Here is a 22195-nt window from a genome sequence, read left to right as displayed (position 1 = left end):
ATTATAATGTTTAGATTTGTTAATTTATATTATAATATAATTTTTTCTGTATGTGTGTTCTGATGTACACCTTATATTGCACATATGATTGTGCGTATACTGCAGTCTGCTCTGTCTATACACGGCCGATTGAAATGATTCTTGAGATAAGTTTGGATTTGAATACGGTTGGAACTGCGCTGAAGTTCCGTGCTCTTTTTTTTTTTCAAACCGCAACATGTGTGCAAGTTGTGCTTCAATTTGACACAGGCTTTACCTTGCTAAGTTTATTTGAATGGGTTTAGAAATACCTAGGATGTTCAATCTGACAACCACTATTCATTTATATATAGAATTACTGATATTATAAATTACAATACAAATCACAATAAAATCAGTCATGGAACATACTCACTATGTAGTGATAGCTATGCATTGTCATATATAAAATACTCTCCCAAGAATATCTTCTTCTATTTAGGTCTATTTTAACTTGATAAAGATTTACTTTTGAAAACGTGCGGACTGCACTTGAAAAACTGTGAATAAATGATGCTGGTCTCTACAGTATGTCATTTGTCCATCTTAAAATTCAGTACGGCAAGTCCGACGTCTGAAGTTCTTGGAGTTTTCAATCATGGGATCCAATTATGTGACTTAGTACAGCAGAATGGTGACTGACAGTTCCTGATCTCAAGGGGTTCTGCGAAAGCATTTAGTTCCACTAATGATTCTGTTTTGGATACAGCCAGCAGGACAGCTTAAAGCAGCAATCATCTCCGATGTTTATTTCTTTTTGTCTTTAAATAGCAAAAGTACTTTAAGCATGCGCTTTTCTTAGCTATCATCCTATCTCCTTCTCAAAAGCTCTTTTTCGGAAACACAAATGGCTGCCAGACACAGATACAGTCAGTATGCTACACAGACACAGGCTCACAGCTGTCAGCACGTCATTTGATGATAGAGGGTGAGAAGGAGGATGTCACAGCGCAGACAGAGCTCAGAGGGGTGTTCCAAAGATACTCTGCTCACTACATCATGTGTCATGTGACTGTGGTTGCCATAGTAGTCCAGAATCATAAATAATTAATAGCCAGAAGAAAAAAACAATGGAGAATGGTAAATACCAACATTTCTCTTACAGGGTGTCACCTTTTTTTTTCACGATAATGCAGCTTTAAAAGCCAAATTTATTATGACGTTATACATTTTTTGCTGGATAAAAAGTACCTATACTGAAAAAATTGTATGTTTTGCATGGCTGCTCTTGCTGAATAACCCACCTTGTGTCTTAGTTAGGTCTCCTTTAAATGTTGGTACTTGTAGCTTTGTGGCATTAAACAAGCTTTCTACCATTTTTGATGATAATTTGGCCACATAGTGGAACTGTTCCAATGGACCCGCATGGTCCAATCATATCTCACTTTGCACTTTTGCTTTTCATTTTGCTCTGTGTGCATATTTATAAACCATGTTTAACCACCTGACTATAATCATTCATTAAATTTTTAACAGTTTTACTGCTGGTCAGATCCTCATCTTATTGTTTAACACCTACAGGGGGTAAAACGGTGAAGGGGATCTGTTTAATGAATAATTTGTGATCGTCATTTGCTTTTTAGACACATATCCATACCTCCCATAATTTTCACTGTCAAAGCCAGACAAGGGTATACCTTAGTCACATTGAAGGTGTTCCAAATTCCTCAGGATTTGTGCTTCTCTAAAGCTAAGCCGCCACACCTTCTCTCTCCACCAAAAAAACTGATTGCAATGAATAACCAGTAGTAAGTGGACATAGTGGACATACCCCCCAATGAACAGTCCCTTAGAATCATGACTGTCATACATAAATTGGGGGAGTTTGGAAGTATGCATCGGTTTTCAACTTTTCGTGCCATTACATTACATCCCATGTAGAAATCCAGCCTGTTTGCCTTGTGAAAAACACACATCCTTTGCAAATGAGGGGAAAATCTCCAAAAACGTGTGTTAGTTTTTCATGAACAATGAAGTACCAGCTCAATTCTTAGCATGTTGCTAAAGCCAGCAGAGAAGCCATCTTTGTACACAAAAGGAAGTTCTTAAAGCAAAAATAGGTGCACTCAAGAGGCGGAACTACAAGGGGGGCAGGATGTGCTCCACCCGAGACCACCACTCTGCTCTCAAAAGGCCTCTTCTGAGCATAGTGGCTGCATGCACCAGACCGAGCACGTTCAGAAGAGCCTATATATTTTGCTCTACAGTTCTTAGAAAATAAAGTTGGAAAAAAACCTACATGAATAGAGTGTATTTCCTCCTTTTCACCAGAGTCCCAGAGATTTGTGAATATTGCCACTTGAAACCCACCAAGCAGCTGCAATAAAGCACTCTACGGTCTCTCCCCAATACGTACCTCATACAGCTTTATAGATCTTGAAGGCAAACGTTAGGAAACTTTGCTGAGATTTTGTTTTAGTGTCTGAGTTAAAAGGGTTCTATACAATATCGCTGAAAAGTTATAAAGCAAAAAAAAAAAAAAAAGAGGTATTCCATCACCAAGGTGATAAAAACAAACAATGCCATCTTTATTATTTTACGTTCCTGCATCGCTGGCTGAATTTCTTTGCAGTATAGGTGTAATAAAGCAATCCCGTTAAACTATACCTAGAGGACAGACGGAGGGAGATTTCAGGTGTAATGCTACTTGCATCCATAATGCTTTATTATGGCTTCTTGTGGGTGAGAGCTGCGTTCTGCACCTTGTGTGTTAAAAGCGGGTTCGGGGAAAGGATGACAACGGTCCTATGTCTCTCCGTTCTCCCCGCATACTGATAATTTTATTAGATGATACTCTGTTGGCATTTGCCAGACAAGCAATAGATTTCCTCTTACTACTGCCTGGTCATTATCAATGTGATGAGTTTTCAAGAGGCATAAAGAATAGGAAAGATGTTATTGCTCATCTCTCAGACATTGTGTTCTAGTGTGAGACGCACTGTAGGCTGTATTGGTTTATAATGGGTGTATATATCAGTCTTATGAGGCCTTTTGATGCATACACTTTCTATACTGCTGAAGTTTCTTCCCAAACTTCTTTACTTGATTTTCTTTATTTTATTTTGCTTCTCGCTCCAGGCCAGGTTTTCATTTTCTTTCACCTGGCTTCCAGAGAACTCTGCTGAGTGTCATAGACAACAAAGTAGCTAATTGATACCTCAGTACATACATATGTTCAATGTCAGCGCTAGACATAATTTATATAGCAATAAATGCAACAGTCAGTTTTGGACACCACATTCCAAAGGTATAGGGGATATTTTAGAGCATTTCCCAAAGGCCTATGTATTGATGTATCACATACAGGAGAATTGATGTATCACATACAGGAGAATTGATGTATCCCATACAGGAGAATTGATGTATCACATACAGGAGAATTGATGTATCCCATACAGAAGAATTGATGTATCCCATACATGAGGATTGATGTATCACATACAGGAGAATTGATGCATCACATACAGGAGGATTAATGTATCCCATACAGGAGAATGATGTATCCCATAAATGAGGATTGATGTATCCCATACAGGAGGATTAATGTATCCCATAGAGGAGGATTGATGTATCACATACAGGAACATTGATGTATCACATACAGGAGAGTTTATGTATCCCATACAGGAGAATGATGTATCCCATAAATGAGGATTGATGTATCCCATACAGGAGAATTGATGTATCCCATACAGGAGGATTAATGTATCCCATACAGCAGAATGATGTATCCCATACAGGAGGATTGATGTATCACATACAGGAGAATTGATGCATCACATACAGGAGGATTAATGTATCCCATACATAAGGATTGATGTATCACATACAGGAGGATTAAAGTATCCCATACAGGAGAATTGATGTATCCCATACAGAAGAATTGATGTATCCCATACAGGAGGATTAAAGTATCCCATACAGGAGAATTGATGTATCACATACAGGAGAATTGATGTATCACATACAGGAGAATTGATGTATCCCATACAGAAGAATTGATGTATCCCATACAGGAGGATTAAAGTATCCCATACAGGAGAATTGATGTATCACATAGAGGAGAATTGATGTATCACATACAGGAGGATTAATGTATCCCATACATAAGGATTGATGTATCACATACAGGAGAATTGATGTATCACATACAGGAACATAGATGTATCACATACAGGAGAATTGATGTATCCCATACAGAAGAATTGATGTATCCCATACAGGAGGATTGATGTATCACATACAGGAGGATTAATGTATCCCATACATAAGGATTGATGTATCCCATACATGAGGATTGATGTATCACATACAGGGGGATTAAAGTATCCCATACAGGAGGATTGATGTATCCCATACATGAGGATTGATGTATCACATACAGGAGAATTGATGCATCACATACAGGAGGATTAATGTATCCCATACATGAGGATTGATGTATCACATACAGGAGGATTGATGTATCCCAAACAGCAGAATGATGTATCCCATACAGCAGGATTGATGTATCACATACAGGAGGATTGATGTATCTCATGCAGGAGGATTGATGTATCACATGCAGGAACATTGATGTATCACATACAGGAGAATTGATGTATCTCATACAGGAGAACGGATGTATCCCATACAGGAGGATTGAAGTATCCCATACAGCAGAATGATGTATCCCATACAGGAGAATTAATGTATCCCATACAGGAGGATTGATGTATCACATACAGGACAATTGATGTATCCCATACAGCAGAATGATGTATCCCATACAGGAGAATTGATGTATCCCATACAGGAGAATTGATGTATCCCATACAGGAGAATTGATGTATCTCATGCAGGAGAATTGATGTATCACATACAGGAGAATTGATGTATCCCATACAGGAGAATTGATGTATCCCATACAGGAGAATTGATGTATCACATACAGGAGAATTGATGTATCCCATACAGAAGAATTGATGTATCCCATACATGAGGATTGATGTATCACATACAGGAAAATTGATGCATCACATACAGGAGGATTAATGTATCCCATACAGGAGAATGATGTATCACATACAGGAGGATTGATGTATCCCATACAGGAGAATTGATGTATCCCATACAGGAGGATTAATGTATCACATACAGGAACATTGATGTATCACATACAGGAGAATTTATGTATCACATACATTAGAATGATGTATCACATACAGGAGGATTGATGTATCCCATACAGCAGAATGATGTACCCCATACAGGAGAATTGATGTATCACATACAGGAACATTGATGTATCACATACAGGAGAATTTATGTATCACATACAGGAGGATTAATGTATCCCATACAGGAGAATGATGTATCCCATAAATGAGGATTGATGTATCCCATACAGGAGAATTGATGTATCCCATACAGGAGGATTAATGTATCCCATACAGCAGAATTGATGTATCCCATACAGGAGGATTAATGTATCCCATACAGCAGAATGATGTATCCCATACAGGAGGATTGATGTATCACATACAGGAGAATTGATGCATCACATACAGGAGGATTAATGTATCCCATACATAAGGATTGATGTATCACATACAGGAGGATTAAAGTATCCCATACAGGAGAATTGATGTATCACATACAGGAGAATTGATGTATCCCATACAGAAGAATTGATGTATCCCATACATGAGGATTGATGTATCACATACAGGAGAATTGATGTATCCCATACAGGAGGATTAATGTATCCCATACAGCAGAATGATGTATCCCATACAGGAGAATTGATGTATCACATACAGGAACATTGATGTATCACATACAGGAGAATTGATGTATCCCATACAGAAGAATGGATGTATCCCATACAGGAGGATTGATGTATCACATACAGGAGGATTAATGTATCCCATACATAAGGATTGATGTATCCCATACATGAGGATTGATGTATCACATACAGGGGGATTAAAGTATCCCATACAGGAGGATTGATGTATCCCATACATGAGGATTGATGTATCACATACAGGAGAATTGATGCATCACATACAGGAGGATTAATGTATCCCATACATGAGGATTGATGTATCACATACAGGTGGATTGATGTATCCCAAACAGCAGAATGATGTATCCCATACAGGAGAATTGATGTATCACATACAGGAACATTGATGTATCACATACAGGAGAATTGATGTATCTCATGCAGGAGGATTGATGTATCACATACAGGAACATTGATGTATCACATACAGGAGAATTGATGTATCTCATACAGGAGAATGGATGTATCCCATACAGGAGGATTGAAGTATCCCATACAGCAGAATGATGTATCCCATACAGGAGAATTAATGTATCCCATACAGGAGGATTGATGTATCCCATAAAGGAGAATTGATGTATCTCATGCAGGAGAATTGATGTATCCCATGCAGGAGAATTGATGTATCACATTCAGGAGAATTGATGTATCTAATACAGGAGGATTGAAGTATTCCATACAGCAGAATGATGTATCCCATACAGGAGAATTGATGTATCTCATGCAGGAGAATTGATGTATCACATTCAGGAGAATTGATGTATCTCATACAGGAGAATTGAAGTATCACATACAGGAGAATTGATATATCACATACAGGAGAATTGATGTATCACATACAGGAGAATTGATGTATCACATACAGGAGAATTGATGTATCACATACAGGAGAATTGATGTATCGCATACAGGAGAACTGATGTATCCCAAACATCACATACATCACATACTGCTGTAAAATTCCATTGTGACATTTCTAAGATTATTTTTCAGATTATTTTGGAGCTTTTTCCTGCTGCTCCTTTTTTTCCTTCTAAACCTCAACCAAATATGATTGAAGATTAGTTATTTTACATATATTAAACCAGATATGTTGCCTTCAACACCATGAGCTCGGAAACTTGCACCATGCCTGGGGGGCGCTCATAGATATTTCCTAAAAAGTGTATCTTAAAAATGTATATTGGACACACCTCTAAGGGGCGCGATTGACATGATTTGTTGTGTCCCTATTGTACTGAAATTACACGTTTCCAAACGCAATGTCTGCAAGTATAAGATACGCTCAACTCAATAGACGCAGGTTGTGCGCATGCGCAGTGCTGCAAACTGTACACAAGTCACATTTTTACATGGCGGAGACTTAGATCCAACTTTGAATCAGGCACTTTAGGGAGAAAAAAAGTTTCTCTCTTATACATATAATGAACTTTTTACCCATCTATGCAACAATCAAGGGGAAAATCTATTACAGCCAACAAAAATCCTGCAGTTTTTATGCAGCGTATTCAGTCTTTTATATCCATCTATACTTAATAATCAGCTCTCAGCAGCTCAAATCTTAACAAATTTTTTTTTAGAAATTCTTACGGCTGAGATTCCTGTGATATTCCCTCATACATTGACCTTAAACTATAATGAAACACTAAATGAAAGGATTGCAATCATCTTTCTCTATGTCTCTTGTCTGTGTCTGACTCCTCAGAACCTTCTTCTCCTTGAATAAAAGTGAGCCGGTCTTTTACTTGTTATCAAGGGTGAGAAAGGGCAAAGTTCTTACATATTTTATGTTTCGCCAGCGTTATACTATCTGAACATAAATTTAATAATGGACAAAAAATATTTTAGAGACCTCTATATAGCCATATAATTAAAGCATTTCAAGCACTTGTATACTTATATACAGTATTTGCTTAAATAAAACAGGCTTTAGAAATGATTTAACGGTCACCCACCTTTCCTGAAGAGCAGGAATCCCTTCCATGGAGCCACCTCCCTCTGCACTAGCGGTGAGGCTGAAGTGGAGCCTCTAGAACAGAGCGCTTGATTTTCTGAGCAGGCCGCGGTAGTGTAGACTAGGCTCCTCCTACCCTTGCAGTCATGCATGTGATGAGCTCAAAGGATTGGACGACATTAGAAAGTCATTGGGGAGAGCAGAGTGCAGGGAGAGTATTTATGGGTGAGGCCAGTAATAGAGATGGTTGAGGGGTTCTGGTAGGTCTTGTAGGCAAGGCTCAACTCTTTTTGAACTTCAGTCTGATACTTATAGGAAACCACTGAAGGGATCGACTGAGAAGAGCGGCAGGTGTAGAAGGACGGTAGGTTTAGATCAGATTTCACGTATGATTGTGGTGGAGGGATAGTCTTATCTTGAAGGCCAGTATGCAGGTAGTTGCAATAATCAAAGGGGGGAATTATAAAGGTATGGTGGCATCCTGTGCAATGAAAGGACATATTATGGAGTTGTGCATGCGGAAAAACCATGGCATGGAATTTGAGGAATGAAGTAGAGTGCGGAGCCGAGGGTGACACTGAGGCAACGAGCTTAGGAATTAGGTAGAATAATGGTGCCATTAACTGTAAAAGAGATGTCAGGCAGTGGTTTGATAGAAATCAGTTCAGTTTTTTCTATATTTAACTTGAAATGCCTTTGAGACATCCAGGAGCAGATGTCTGGAAACAGTCTATGATGCTGACTAATACCAAGGGTATGAGTTCTTAAATGCATCTGCAAATAACTACTGTTTTAAAAAAAGAATACGCAAAAGTACAGAGAATAATTTAGTAAAATACTTCACAACTAGGAAGATACAGATAATACAGATTACAGAAAATATTTATTTACCTCTCTTTCCATGGAGGATAATCCCAAAAATAGAGTTCTGAGAAAATAATATAAATACTCCAAATATCAGGAAGTAAATCCTTTGAAAATATACATTTGACTTATTTGAGAGTATTTCACGCCACCTCTGCACCCCCCTATTGGTAAGGTCCTCAGTGAAGGTAAATGTATATTCCACAGGTCTTTTCAGTCTTCTTCATTTTTGATAATCTCTCTCAGTTGTTAGTGTTTCCCTTCCTAATACAGGGGTTCTAAAAAACAAAAGTTCTATTGTTTATAGAATCACACAATAGCCCATACAAGTGTAAATTATTGTTCAATATGTAAAATATGATTCGATTTTGAATATTTTAAAAAATGGCATTCAATCAGGAATAAATCAGATTTTATTGAATTGGGGACATTTTTTTTAACTAAATTGTTTTACTCTCTTAACAAATAATACACTTGGGGCATTTAATACACTTAGATTCAAATAAATAAATCAGCAACTGTATTCTAGTCATTTATTGTATATACCAGACATCATCATGTGGTTTTAGTACAGGAGTACGGTAGTCATACATTAATGTTTAAGCAATTAATATAATGTTTAGTTTACATTATATTAACAGAGGTGGAATATCACCATGTCACTCACCGGACTGTGAGTGCTTCTTCCCGGACATTTAGGAACCGTGGCCGTCCTCCATCCTGAGGGACTGCGCATGCGCAGCCCTTTCTATACCTCCAGTGTATGTTCCTTTAACTTAATTGGCAGATCAGGCAACCTCCCTATATTAAGCACCTGTGGTCATCACCACATTGCCTGATCTTGGAGTCTCATTCCCCATGAGTCTCTGAAGGTGTTCCTGTGTTTCCTCGTTTATTCAGCCCAGCTGATTCCTGTGGTTTCCAAACCACTTCTACCTCTGTGGTTTCCAAACCACTTCTACTACTGTGGTTCCCATACCACTTCTACCATCTACTGTATCATCGTGACTGTGAGCTGATTCCTATCCGCTGCCTCCGTGCACTACAGTCTTCTAACCACTTCAACTCTACCTTGTATCATTGGGACTGTTAGCTGATTCCTATCCGCTGCCTCCGTGCACTACAGGCTTCAACCTGCAACTCGTCTGTGTTTCATCATCGTGACTGTTTGGCTGATTTCTATCCGCTGCCTCCGTGCACTACAGTCTTCAACCTGCAACTCGTCTGTGTTTCATCATCGTGACTGCTAGCTGATTCCTATCCGCTGCCTCCGTGCACTACAGTCTTCAACCTGCAACCCGTCTGTGTTTCATCGTGACTGTTTAGCTGATTCCTATCCGCCGCCTCTGTGCGCTTCAGTCTTCAGCCCTTGTCAACTCTCCCGTGTTTCCTTGAGTCTGCTGCCACTATTGTTACCCGCTACTCTCCGTGATCAACTGTTCCAGTTCAACTCTGCTCTGGTGTCCCATCGTTACTGCACCTGCTGGTTGCTATTGGCTACCTCCGTGTTCCCGCAGAGACCCGCTGCTGTTACTTCTCAGCGCTACGCATCCATCTACTGCTGATCCGCTCTCCACGCCTTCCTGGGTTCCCTGCTGGTCTACCTACCTGTGCGCTGCACCTGCTAGACCACCGCTTCACCCATCCAGGGACTTTGCATCCTGCCGGCCTCCTGCCGTTCAGGTATCTCTGCACTTCTGTCTGACTGCCTTCTCCTGAACCACGGTATGCATACTTCCCATTGACTGTGCTGTGTATTGCATACCTTGCTGGACTGTGTTGGTTCTCCTCTGGAGTGTACTATCCGCTGAGTCTATTGCCATCATTGACTGTGTTATCTCATGCTGGATTACTTCAAGAGACTTTCTATATTGGCAGTGTTGTTCAGTCATTTATACATTTATATTGTGCATATTACTGTGGATCAAAGTCAAGGTGCCCGTGTATATATTGTGTTGCAGTCTCTCCCCGTGCACCTCCTCACATATATATTCAGTGGTACAACTTGCTAGTGGCAGACCACTGACCCCTGTTTCCAGTTTCACCTGTTCCAGTATCCTCTCACATAGCAGTGGTACAACTTGCTAACGCAGACCACTGACTCCCCGGATACCTCCACTTGGATTCCATTCCTTCACTCAGACAGCGGTACAACTTGCTATCCGCAGACCGCTGACTCTCATCACCTCCTCGTTTCTGTTGGACATTCCTCCTCACTATAGCAGTGGTACAACTTGCTACCGCAGACCACTGACTACCTTCACGTGTCCTTTGTCCATACAGTTCCTCGTGTATTACTACCTCCATATTGCCAGTGCTGCTAGTCATAGACTTTCCTGAGCATCTCATCATCTGCTATTTCCTGTTCCGTGATCACCCTGCTACCAGAGTACCATATTACCACCTATACTGCTCTGGTAAGCCTATCACCTGGTGATCCCTGGGTAAAGACTCCTAGTGCCCGTGACAGTAAGATCAGGCCATGACAGACCCAGATACGGAACCTACCGCTAAAGAGATGCTGCAGCATCTGGTCAGCCGTGTGGAGCAACAGGATGCTCGCCAACAGCTGTTACTTCAATGTTACCAATCATTAACCTCCCAAGGAACATCTGGACAGACTGTTACAGCTAAAATTGAAGCTCCTGTGCTTTCCTCCGTTTCCCCAGTGCCATCCCAGGTGTCTACAGCTCCTACGCTTCACCTGCCTACTCCGTCAAAATATGACGGGGACCCCAAAACTTGTAGAGGTTTCCTTAACCAATGTTCAGTCCATTTTGAACTCCAACCTCAAAATTTTTCTACCCATCGTTCCAGAGTGGCCTATCTTATCTCATTGTTTTCGGGACAAGCCCTGGCTTGGGCCTCCCCCCTGTGGGAAAGAAACGATCCAATTCTACAAGATAGTGCCAAATTCATTTCCACGTTCCGAAGTGTGTTCGATGAACCAGGTCGTGTGACCTCCGCTGCTTCCAGCATTCTTCGTTTGCGACAAGGCTCCCATACAGTAGGACAGTATGTCATTCAATTTAGGATCTTAGCCTCTGAACTTCAGTGGAACACTGAAGCATTAGTTGCCGCCTTCTGGCAGGGGCTCTCCGATAAAATTAAAGATGCACTGACTACCCAAGAGCTTCCTTCGTCACTAGAAGATTTGATCTCTCTTTGCCATCGTGTAGATATGAGATTTCGTGAAAGAGAGTCTGAGAAAACAACAGCTGTCAAAGCACCTCTTTGTTTAAACCCTCAATTTCGTCCAGCTCCATCCTCTGTGATTCCCATGGAGATAGGACGTTCCAAATTATCTTCAGAGGAAAGGAAACGAAGAGTAAAGAATAGACTCTGTATCTATTGTGCTGATTCCACGCATATGCTCAGCTCTTGCCCTAAGAGATCGGGAAATGCCAGGCCCTAACTAGTTCTGGAGAGGTGAAGTTAGGGTCCCTGGAGTCCTCTCCATTGTCTATGAAATCTAAAGTCTGCGCTTTTGATGTTACGATTTCCTTTGCTACCAAATCCTTTGAGTCACAGGCATTGATTGATTCCGGAGCAGCAGGAAATTTCATTTCTAAATCACTAGTGAATCAATGGTCCCTACCAGTGATCACTTTAAAAACACCCATTACTGTGACGGCTATAGATGGATCACGCCTCATCAATGGTCTCATCACCCAGAGTACGTCTCCAGTAACCCTTCAGATTGGTGTACTACACCATGAAGAAATTTCGTTTTTAATTCTTCCAGTTACGACAAGTCCGATTGTCTTAGGCCTTCCATGGCTTCAGTGTCACTCTCCCCAGATTGACTGGCGCACCCCTCAAGTTACGTCTTGGGGGTCTGAATGTCACCATCGTTGTCTCTCTCAAGTTATTCCTCTTAAAGTACAGCGATCTTCCATCTCATCTTCCTTCCCGGGACTCCCTCCTCAGTATGCTTCATTTGCCGATGTGTTTGATAAAGCTCAGTCTGAACGTCTTCCTCCTCATCGTTCTTGGGATTGTCCGATCGACCTTCTACCTGGCAAGACTCCTCCCAGGGGTCGGGTCTATCCTCTCTCGTTACCTGAAACTCAAGCCACATCTGAGTACATACAGGAGAATCTCCAGCGTGGGTTCATTCGACCTTCCACCTCTCCCGCTGGAGCTGGGTTCTTCTTCGTCAAAAAGAAGGATGGATCATTACGCCCTTGTATAGATTTTCGTGGACTCAACGCCATTACTATCAAGAATCGGTATCCCATTCCGCTGATCACTGAGCTATTTGATCGCATCAAGGGAGCTCGGATATTTACTAAGTTGGATCTTCGTGGTGCTTACAATTTAATTAGAATCCGTTCCGGTGACGAATGGAAGACCGCGTTTAACACCAGAGATGGGCATTACGAATATTTAGTAATGCCCTTCGGGCTGTGTAATGCCCCCGCTGTTTTCCAGGGTTTCATCAATGAGATCTTTCGGGACTTATTATATGTATGTGTCGTTGTCTACCTAGACGACATATTGATCTTCTCACAGGACCTGCCTTCTCATCACCAACATGTGGCAGAGGTCCTCTCCAGACTACGGAAAAACTCGTTGTTCTGTAAATTGGAAAAATGTTCATTCGAGTTACCCCAGATTCCATTCTTGGGGTATATAGTTTCCGGAGTTGGCCTGAAGATGGATCCAGACAAAGTAAATGCTGTACTACATTGGCCTCAGCCAACTACTCTTCGTGCCATCCAGCGTTTCTTAGGTTTTGCCAATTACTATAGACGCTTCATTCAAGACTTTTCATCCATTGCATCTCCCATTGTGGCCCTAACTCGGAAAGGGGCTAATACTAAGCAATGGTCATCTGAGGCTCTCCAAGCCTTTCAAATCCTCAAAGAGGCCTTCTCGTCTGCTCCCATTCTGCGACAGCCTGATGTGACACTCCCCTTCTTCCTAGAAGTAGATGCCTCTAATGTGGGCTTAGGAGCTATTCTCTCCCAACGCTCGGAGCAACAAAAATTACATCCTTGTGCCTTCTACTCTCGGGGTCTTCTGCCCGCAGAGAAAAATTATACTATCGGGGACAAGGAGTTGCTGGCCATCAAAGCTGCATTAGAGGAATGGAGATACTTGTTGGAAGGAGCTCGCCATCCGGTGACGATCTTCACGGATCATAAGAACTTGTCATATTTGCAATCTGCTCAATGCTTGAACCCTCGTCAAGCAAGATGGTCTCTTTTCTTTTCCCGTTTTGAATTAATTATAACCTTCAAACCAGCCGCTAAGAACAAGAAAGCTGACGCTCTATCTCGAGCTTTTGTGACGTCCTCTGATGTAGAAGAGGTTCCCAACCATGCTATTCTAGACCCCAAATGTATTTCTCTGGCTGCTTCATCCACCAAAATGCTACCATTTGGGAAGACCCTTGTGCCTCCTACTCTGAGGAGGAAAATCCTTTCGTGGTTCCATGCCTCTCGTTTTTCTGGACACGCCGGTGAACACAAGACCTTTGAGATTCTCTCTCGTAGTTACTGGTGGCCTTCAATGAGGAGAGACGTCAAAGAATTTATTGCTTCCTGTGATTTATGTTCTCAGTTCAAATCCTCCCGCAGAACTCCAGCAGGGTTGCTGCGACCACTACCCATTCCGTCCAAGCCTTGGACCCATATTAGTATGGATTTCGTTACTGATTTGCCACCAAGTAAGAATCACAATACTATTTGGGTAGTGGTAGACAGATTTTCGAAGATGGCCCATTTCGTCCCTCTGTCCGGTTTACCTTCCTCGTCTACTCTGGCTGAACATTTCATTAAAGAAATCTTCCGCATCCATGGATGTCCGTCTGAGATTGTGTCGGATAGAGGAGTACAATTCGTTTCCAGATTCTGGCGGGCCCTTTGTAAAACCTTGGGCATACGATTAGCACTCTCATCGTCTTACCATCCGCAATCTAACGGACAAACGGAACGAGTCAATCAAGATCTTGAGACTTTTATAAGGATGTTCTCTTCAGCCAACCAAGACAACTGGGTAGAATTGCTCCCTTGGGCTGAATTCGCCCATAACAACATGTACCATGAGTCATCATCCAAAACTCCATTCTTTGTGGTCTACGGTCACCATCCGTCTTTTCCGGAATTTCCTGCCCTCCCGCCCACCCAAGTTCCTGCTGTGGAGACTGCTTGTCAAACCTTCAAAAATATCTGGTCTCAGGTCAAAACCTGTTTAAAGAAGACATCTAATAAATATAAGTCTTTCGCAGATAAGAAGAGGCGGGCTATTCCACCACTAAAAATTGGAGATCGTGTCTGGTTATCTACCAAAAATATTCGTTTGAAGGTTCCATCTATGAAATTCGCCCCTCGTTTTATTGGTCCATATAGGATCATTCAAGTTATCAATCCAGTATGTGTTAAACTTCTTCTTCCTAAGAATCTTCGGATTTCCAATGCCTTCCATGTGTCCTTGCTCAAACCTCTCATCATCAACCGTTTCTCGACTCCTCCCTCAGCACCGCAGCCAGTTCAAGTTCATCAGGAGGAGGATTTCGAGATTACTGAGGTATTGGATGCAAAAATTTCGCGAGGAGTCCTCCGTTTCCTCGTTCATTGGAAGGGCTTTGGTCCTGAAGAGCGTTCATGGATCAAAGCTGAAGATCTTAATGCTCCTGCCCTTCTGAAGAAGTTTTATTCCAAAAATCCGGACAAACCCGGTTCCAGGCGTTCTGTGCCCACCTTTAAAAGGGGGGGTACTGTCACTCACCGGACTGTGAGTGCTTCTTCCCGGACATTTAGGAACCGTGGCCGTCCTCCATCCTGAGGGACTGCGCATGCGCAGCCCTTTCTATACCTCCAGTGTATGTTCCTTTAACTTAATTGGCAGATCAGGCAACCTCCCTATATTAAGCACCTGTGGTCATCACCACATTGCCTGATCTTGGAGTCTCATTCCCCATGAGTCTCTGAAGGTGTTCCTGTGTTTCCTCGTTTATTCAGCCCAGCTGATTCCTGTGGTTTCCAAACCACTTCTACCTCTGTGGTTTCCAAACCACTTCTACTACTGTGGTTCCCATACCACTTCTACCATCTACTGTATCATCGTGACTGTGAGCTGATTCCTATCCGCTGCCTCCGTGCACTACAGTCTTCTAACCACTTCAACTCTACCTTGTATCATTGGGACTGTTAGCTGATTCCTATCCGCTGCCTCCGTGCACTACAGGCTTCAACCTGCAACTCGTCTGTGTTTCATCATCGTGACTGTTTGGCTGATTTCTATCCGCTGCCTCCGTGCACTACAGTCTTCAACCTGCAACTCGTCTGTGTTTCATCATCGTGACTGCTAGCTGATTCCTATCCGCTGCCTCCGTGCACTACAGTCTTCAACCTGCAACCCGTCTGTGTTTCATCGTGACTGTTTAGCTGATTCCTATCCGCCGCCTCTGTGCGCTTCAGTCTTCAGCCCTTGTCAACTCTCCCGTGTTTCCTTGAGTCTGCTGCCACTATTGTTACCCGCTACTCTCCGTGATCAACTGTTCCAGTTCAACTCTGCTCTGGTGTCCCATCGTTACTGCACCTGCTGGTTGCTATTGGCTACCTCCGTGTTCCCGCAGAGACCCGCTGCTGTTACTTCTCAGCGCTACGCATCCATCTACTGCTGATCCGCTCTCCACGCCTTCCTGGGTTCCCTGCTGGTCTACCTACCTGTGCGCTGCACCTGCTAGACCACCGCTTCACCCATCCAGGGACTTTGCATCCTGCCGGCCTCCTGCCGTTCAGGTATCTCTGCACTTCTGTCTGACTGCCTTCTCCTGAACCACGGTATGCATACTTCCCATTGACTGTGCTGTGTATTGCATACCTTGCTGGACTGTGTTGGTTCTCCTCTGGAGTGTACTATCCGCTGAGTCTATTGCCATCATTGACTGTGTTATCTCATGCTGGATTACTTCAAGAGACTTTCTATATTGGCAGTGTTGTTCAGTCATTTATACATTTATATTGTGCATATTACTGTGGATCAAAGTCAAGGTGCCCGTGTATATATTGTGTTGCAGTCTCTCCCCGTGCACCTCCTCACATATATATTCAGTGGTACAACTTGCTAGTGGCAGACCACTGACCCCTGTTTCCAGTTTCACCTGTTCCAGTATCCTCTCACATAGCAGTGGTACAACTTGCTAACGCAGACCACTGACTCCCCGGATACCTCCACTTGGATTCCATTCCTTCACTCAGACAGCGGTACAACTTGCTATCCGCAGACCGCTGACTCTCATCACCTCCTCGTTTCTGTTGGACATTCCTCCTCACTATAGCAGTGGTACAACTTGCTACCGCAGACCACTGACTACCTTCACGTGTCCTTTGTCCATACAGTTCCTCGTGTATTACTACCTCCATATTGCCAGTGCTGCTAGTCATAGACTTTCCTGAGCATCTCATCATCTGCTATTTCCTGTTCCGTGATCACCCTGCTACCAGAGTACCATATTACCACCTATACTGCTCTGGTAAGCCTATCACCTGGTGATCCCTGGGTAAAGACTCCTAGTGCCCGTGACACACCATTTGTATTCTTGGGTAAATATTTTGGACTAAATTCAGATTCCTATTGTAAAACATTCAGGCCTGGCCAACCTGTGCTTGCCCAGCAGTTGTGAGCTGGCAGGGTATGCCACAACCTGCCCAAGTGTGGTGAGATGGCAGGGTATGCCGCAGCTTGCCCAGGTGTGGTGAGCTGGCAGGGTATGCCGCAGCTTGCCCAGGAGTTGTGAGCTGGCAGGGTATGCCACAGCTTCCCCAGGAGTTGTGAGCTGGCAGGGTATGCCACAGCTTGCCCAGGAGTTGTGAGCTGGCAGGGTATGCCACAGCTTGCCCAGGAGTTGTGAGCTGGCAGGGTATGCCACAGCTTGCCCAGGAGTTGTGAGCTGGCAGGGTATGCCACAGCTTGCCCAGGCCTGCTCTAGGGGATTAAATGCTTTGGTTCAGTGCACATATATTGTATTGGCTATGGGTCCTTGTTGTATAGATTTATAGATGTTTTATATATAGGCTGTTATGAATTAAAGAAAGAAGTAGCCACAGGCTACAGTCATTTGTACATGACCAAATGGGGAGTTGGTTGTATTTCTTGGGGGCTCTGGGGACAAATAGTAATGTGGAAAGTCTAAAACCATAATTTTACAATCCAAGTCATGAATCTCTTTCCAATGTGTACTCAGTGAACTTAATTATGATTCCAGCGGCATGATGGTCAGAAATTGATAGGGACACAGTATGAACGTTGTCATGCAACCAGATTGTTGTATGGAAATCTACTCATGTTTAATTACTTCTACATATATTTTATTTATTGGTACCATTTGTAATTTGTCTTTTAAGTCTATTACAAATACTGACTATCACCATACCTTGTCAAAATTGTATCCCTTGGGATTGGATCTGATGGTAGCCATTGAGATGGAACATTGGCTCCCATCATGATGGGTCATCGTGTTGTCCATGAGTGCGTGAGACTGATCTGCACCAAAATCTAACTATGCCTCACCTGAAAACCTTTATCACTCTAATTTACTACCAGCGTATGGGGCCAAATTGCTTCTTAAACTGGTCGTTTTTTCAGCCTTGCTGCACAGTCAGACCATTGCATGTCAGAAAATTATACTTAACCATCACCGGTCTATAGTTAATGCTCCAGAATCTTGTGCACATTCTCAACTGCTAAATTTAAACTTGCTTAAAGGAGAATTGATCATAGATCGCTTTTCCTCTCACCAAGCAGGGAATTTGGCGGTGTCAGGGAAGAACTTAGAGCTTATGTATGACCAGTACCCCTGTGAGTAATGTAGAGGAGGGGGCAGTGACCTGGGTGAATGGGGGGAGGTGGATGATATTCTGGGGATGTGGGGGGAAATGGAAAATGATGGTGGTGGTGAAAGGAGGGTTAATGTTGGAGAATGAGTGGTTAATGGTTAATTTGCGATGAGTGGCTAATCAATGATTAATGGAAATAACCACACCTCCTTCAGTGGAATGGGGAGGGCCCAGTCTATATTGAATTCTTACATATTTTACTCCAACCCTCAAAAACTGATATATTGAACTACATATAAGAGACACCATTGTTCCATCGCAATATCTATCATCAGGTCCAATACAAAGGGATGAAATTTTAATAGGGTATGATGATATCTCAATGTACAGATTGAGAAACCTGGCAGATCATTGGTGGAGTTTACAATTCTTATTCCATAAATACAGAGCGGGAAAAATACAATGACCCTGATTCATTAAGAAAGTAAGCAAAAAAAAATAGTAACTTTGCACCTTGGCAAAACCATGTTACCTTGGAGGGGGAGGTTTAAAATGTAAGGGCAGATTTATAGCTGGGATAGGGCATGTCCTAGATCAACATTAAATTTCAGTGTACAAATAAAGCTATCAAGAATTTGTGTGTTACATGAAAAACAGCCAGAATTTATCTTATGTGCAAAATAATAAACTAATTTGCATCCCTTGCATTGTAACATGGTTTTGTCCAGGAGAAAACTTACTCTTTTTTGCCTTACTTTCCTTAATGAATCAGGCCCAATATGTCCACTACTGATATATAAAGAACATTAGAAAAATATAAAATGAGAATAAGATATTCCTAGATGTGGTGAGAATGTAAACAGATCATCTCAGCATAAATACCTCTATACAAACATTCAGATATGTCCCCATTCATGACGTGGGCACATAACCGGTGCTAATAAGGTAGCAATAGACTAATTCATTTTACATTCCTTCAGGTCACAGTCTGTACTTTGTACTTAATGTACAGAAAGATATGTAATATGCTAACTCCAATCTATTGCTAATGATGAATTAAGCTGTTCACGGTCACGGTGCCCTTATCAAGGCCAAATTATGATATTTTTTATTTCAATATAATTTATTGGTCTGCTGGGAGCAAAGTGAAACTATTCTTAGTTGACACTATATATTATGTTCTTTATATTGTTTAATTAGATAAAACACATGATATTGAGTTTCCATTACTTTTCTCTCATTCGAGATAACAGGAAAAATTCTGGTTGTATTTTTAATGCTGCCATTGACATAATGAACTAAATGGTTTAGGAACGAGTCTCAAAAAAGAGGGACATGTCCCCTCCATACGATTAAAGTGGTCCCGTTGCCAGCTCCATACTATTTTCTTCGGCAGAATTATTTATTATACATGGAAGTGCAGCCCATCAGTCCACTAGGGGCTAATAAAATATTGGGACAAAATTAACCAAAGTCCAAAATCTGCCCAAAGCATTTTGTTATTTGTCAGGACCACGCCCCCCAAATGTTTAAGCTCCACCCATTCAGGCAAAGTGGGCCAGTCCTGCGAAATTCAAATGTTCTTGACAGGTATAATTAAGCCATTTGATGACTAATATTTATGAGACTCTGGGTCCCAGTAAGTTGATAGGCTGTAGTTTCATGGACAGTGGCTTGTACTTGTTCTCACCAGCCAGGAAACGGCAACATTGTAACTTCCATGCACAATGGCCCTAAACCAATGATTGTCAACAGGCGGCCCACCGAACCTTCGCCTCTGGCCCCCAACTCCTTACTGCTTATTGTCAGATTTGTTTGCTATAGCTTGTAGCACTTGAGGTGATCACATATATTGTTTTACCTTATTGCTGAGATTAAGGGTAATGTTTGGCCCTTTGGAAGGTTGGAGGGCTGCACTATGTGACTCCTGAAAGTGTATCATGTTGCCCATTACTGCCATAGACTCACATACAATATGGTAACAGACATTTCACAGACCACTTGCTACTACAAGAAAGATGAACTTCCCATGGGTGACCTATTCTGTATGGTGGTCATAACGCTTCCTATTGATGGCCCATGAATAAAAATGTTTTAAGGCTCCCCTCATTGTCTTACCATCTTCTGATAACAATGGCATACTCACATTTGGGGTTCCAAGAAAATGGCAGAGTGTCAAATATATGTCCTAGAAGGGTAGAAAAATTAACATTTAGGGTTCCGAGAACAATAGGACACGGACATTTTAGTTTCCGAGCTAAAAAAAATATAAAAAAAATTGAACACTATCGGTATATAATATCAGCGATTTCACAATATTGCACAAATTACTGTTGGGGTGTAACTGACATCAGAAATATAGGGGTTCACTTGAGATGGGTTAAAATCTTCACTTTAATTATAAGAACATTCTCCTCTGTAAATTGATATGTTAAGGCCGTGCTTATTTTTCTACAGAGCTTTAGTACTAGCAAATATTTTTTTCCCAAAGCTAATTTATCAAACTCTATTTTCGATGATTAGACTCTTAGCGGGCTTTCATTCTGAGAAATATTTTTCATTGCAGGTAATTTATTCGGTTCCAGCTCCCTACTGAAACCAAGTCATACATCTCTTGCAATTTAACAGCAAGACTAAAACAATATGCTCTAGAGGGGAACACCCACAAGCATTGTTGATGCATTAAGCGGTCTGTTATCAACGAATGTACATTGCAGCTAACTGATGGATTTAAAGTCGTCTATTTATAGGCATACAAGCATTTGGTTTGCAAAACAAGAAAGGTGCTATATATTTTTAAAGGCGAAGCAATGTCAAAAATATTTTTTTATTATAAAATATAATCATGTATAAATATATATATATATATGTATCCAAAAACGTAATAAACAATGGCGCTCACAGCAGTATTGTATAAAGTTAGTATAGAGAAAGTCCACACATACACCTCTTCCACATATGGAGGCAGCCTTCCTTATAATAGGTGGGTAAGTCCAGAGTCAAATGGAAAGTCAAACAAGGATACGGCGCACAATGGTGTGTTACTAGGAATTTATCCCAGGTTCAGTGGGGAAATGATAATATAGTCAATGAATCAAAGTTCCACGTTTGCTGGACGGTCTTATAGGACCAAGGGTATAAGTCCAGTTTGCACATATAAAAGACAGAATGATATAGGCATAGGATTAGTAGAAGCAGTGTGTTAGTGATAGCCCATCACCATAGTATTACACACCCAAAGGAAATTATATCGCTTATCTGTATGATTAATCCAAAGACTGGAACACAGCTTAACAACCACTTCACTTTCAATATTATGTGGTCAGCATACTCAGCAACTGCAAGTCTGGTCTCCAGTCAAAAACATCAGCATACTGTAAACATATCTCTCTTCAAAGAGGTACCCCAGAAGCCTCCAAATAGCAATCCAATGTCAGCACTCCCCCTCAGGCTGAGGGGGAGTGCTGACATTGGATTGCTATTTGGAGGCTTCTGGGGTACCTCTTTGAAGAGAGATATGTTTACAGTATGCTGATGTTTTTGACTGGAGACCAGACTTGCAGTTGCTGAGTATGCTGACCACATAATATTGAAAGTGAAGTGGTTGTTAAGCTGTGTTCCAGTCTTTGGATTAATCATACAGATAAGCGATATAATTTCCTTTGGGTGTGTAATACTATGGTGATGGGCTATCACTAACACACTGCTTCTACTAATCCTATGCCTATATCATTCTGTCTT

At 41.7% G+C, this 22195-nt stretch overlaps 1 protein-coding gene across 2 annotated transcripts in view; it reads left to right on the top strand.

The window, feature by feature from the left end:
- The window catches only part of DCC (DCC netrin 1 receptor), a 605048-nt gene that overhangs the window by 507309 nt on the left and 75544 nt on the right, over window positions 1-22195 (top strand). The gene's annotated exons all lie outside the window — the stretch shown is intronic.

This window comes from Mixophyes fleayi, chromosome 1 (assembly GCF_038048845.1).
Source record: "Mixophyes fleayi isolate aMixFle1 chromosome 1, aMixFle1.hap1, whole genome shotgun sequence".
In the NCBI taxonomy this organism is placed as follows: domain Eukaryota; kingdom Metazoa; phylum Chordata; class Amphibia; order Anura; family Limnodynastidae; genus Mixophyes; species Mixophyes fleayi.
The sequence above is the reverse complement of the archived record's forward strand: the minus strand, read 5'-3'. Positions and strand labels throughout refer to the sequence as shown.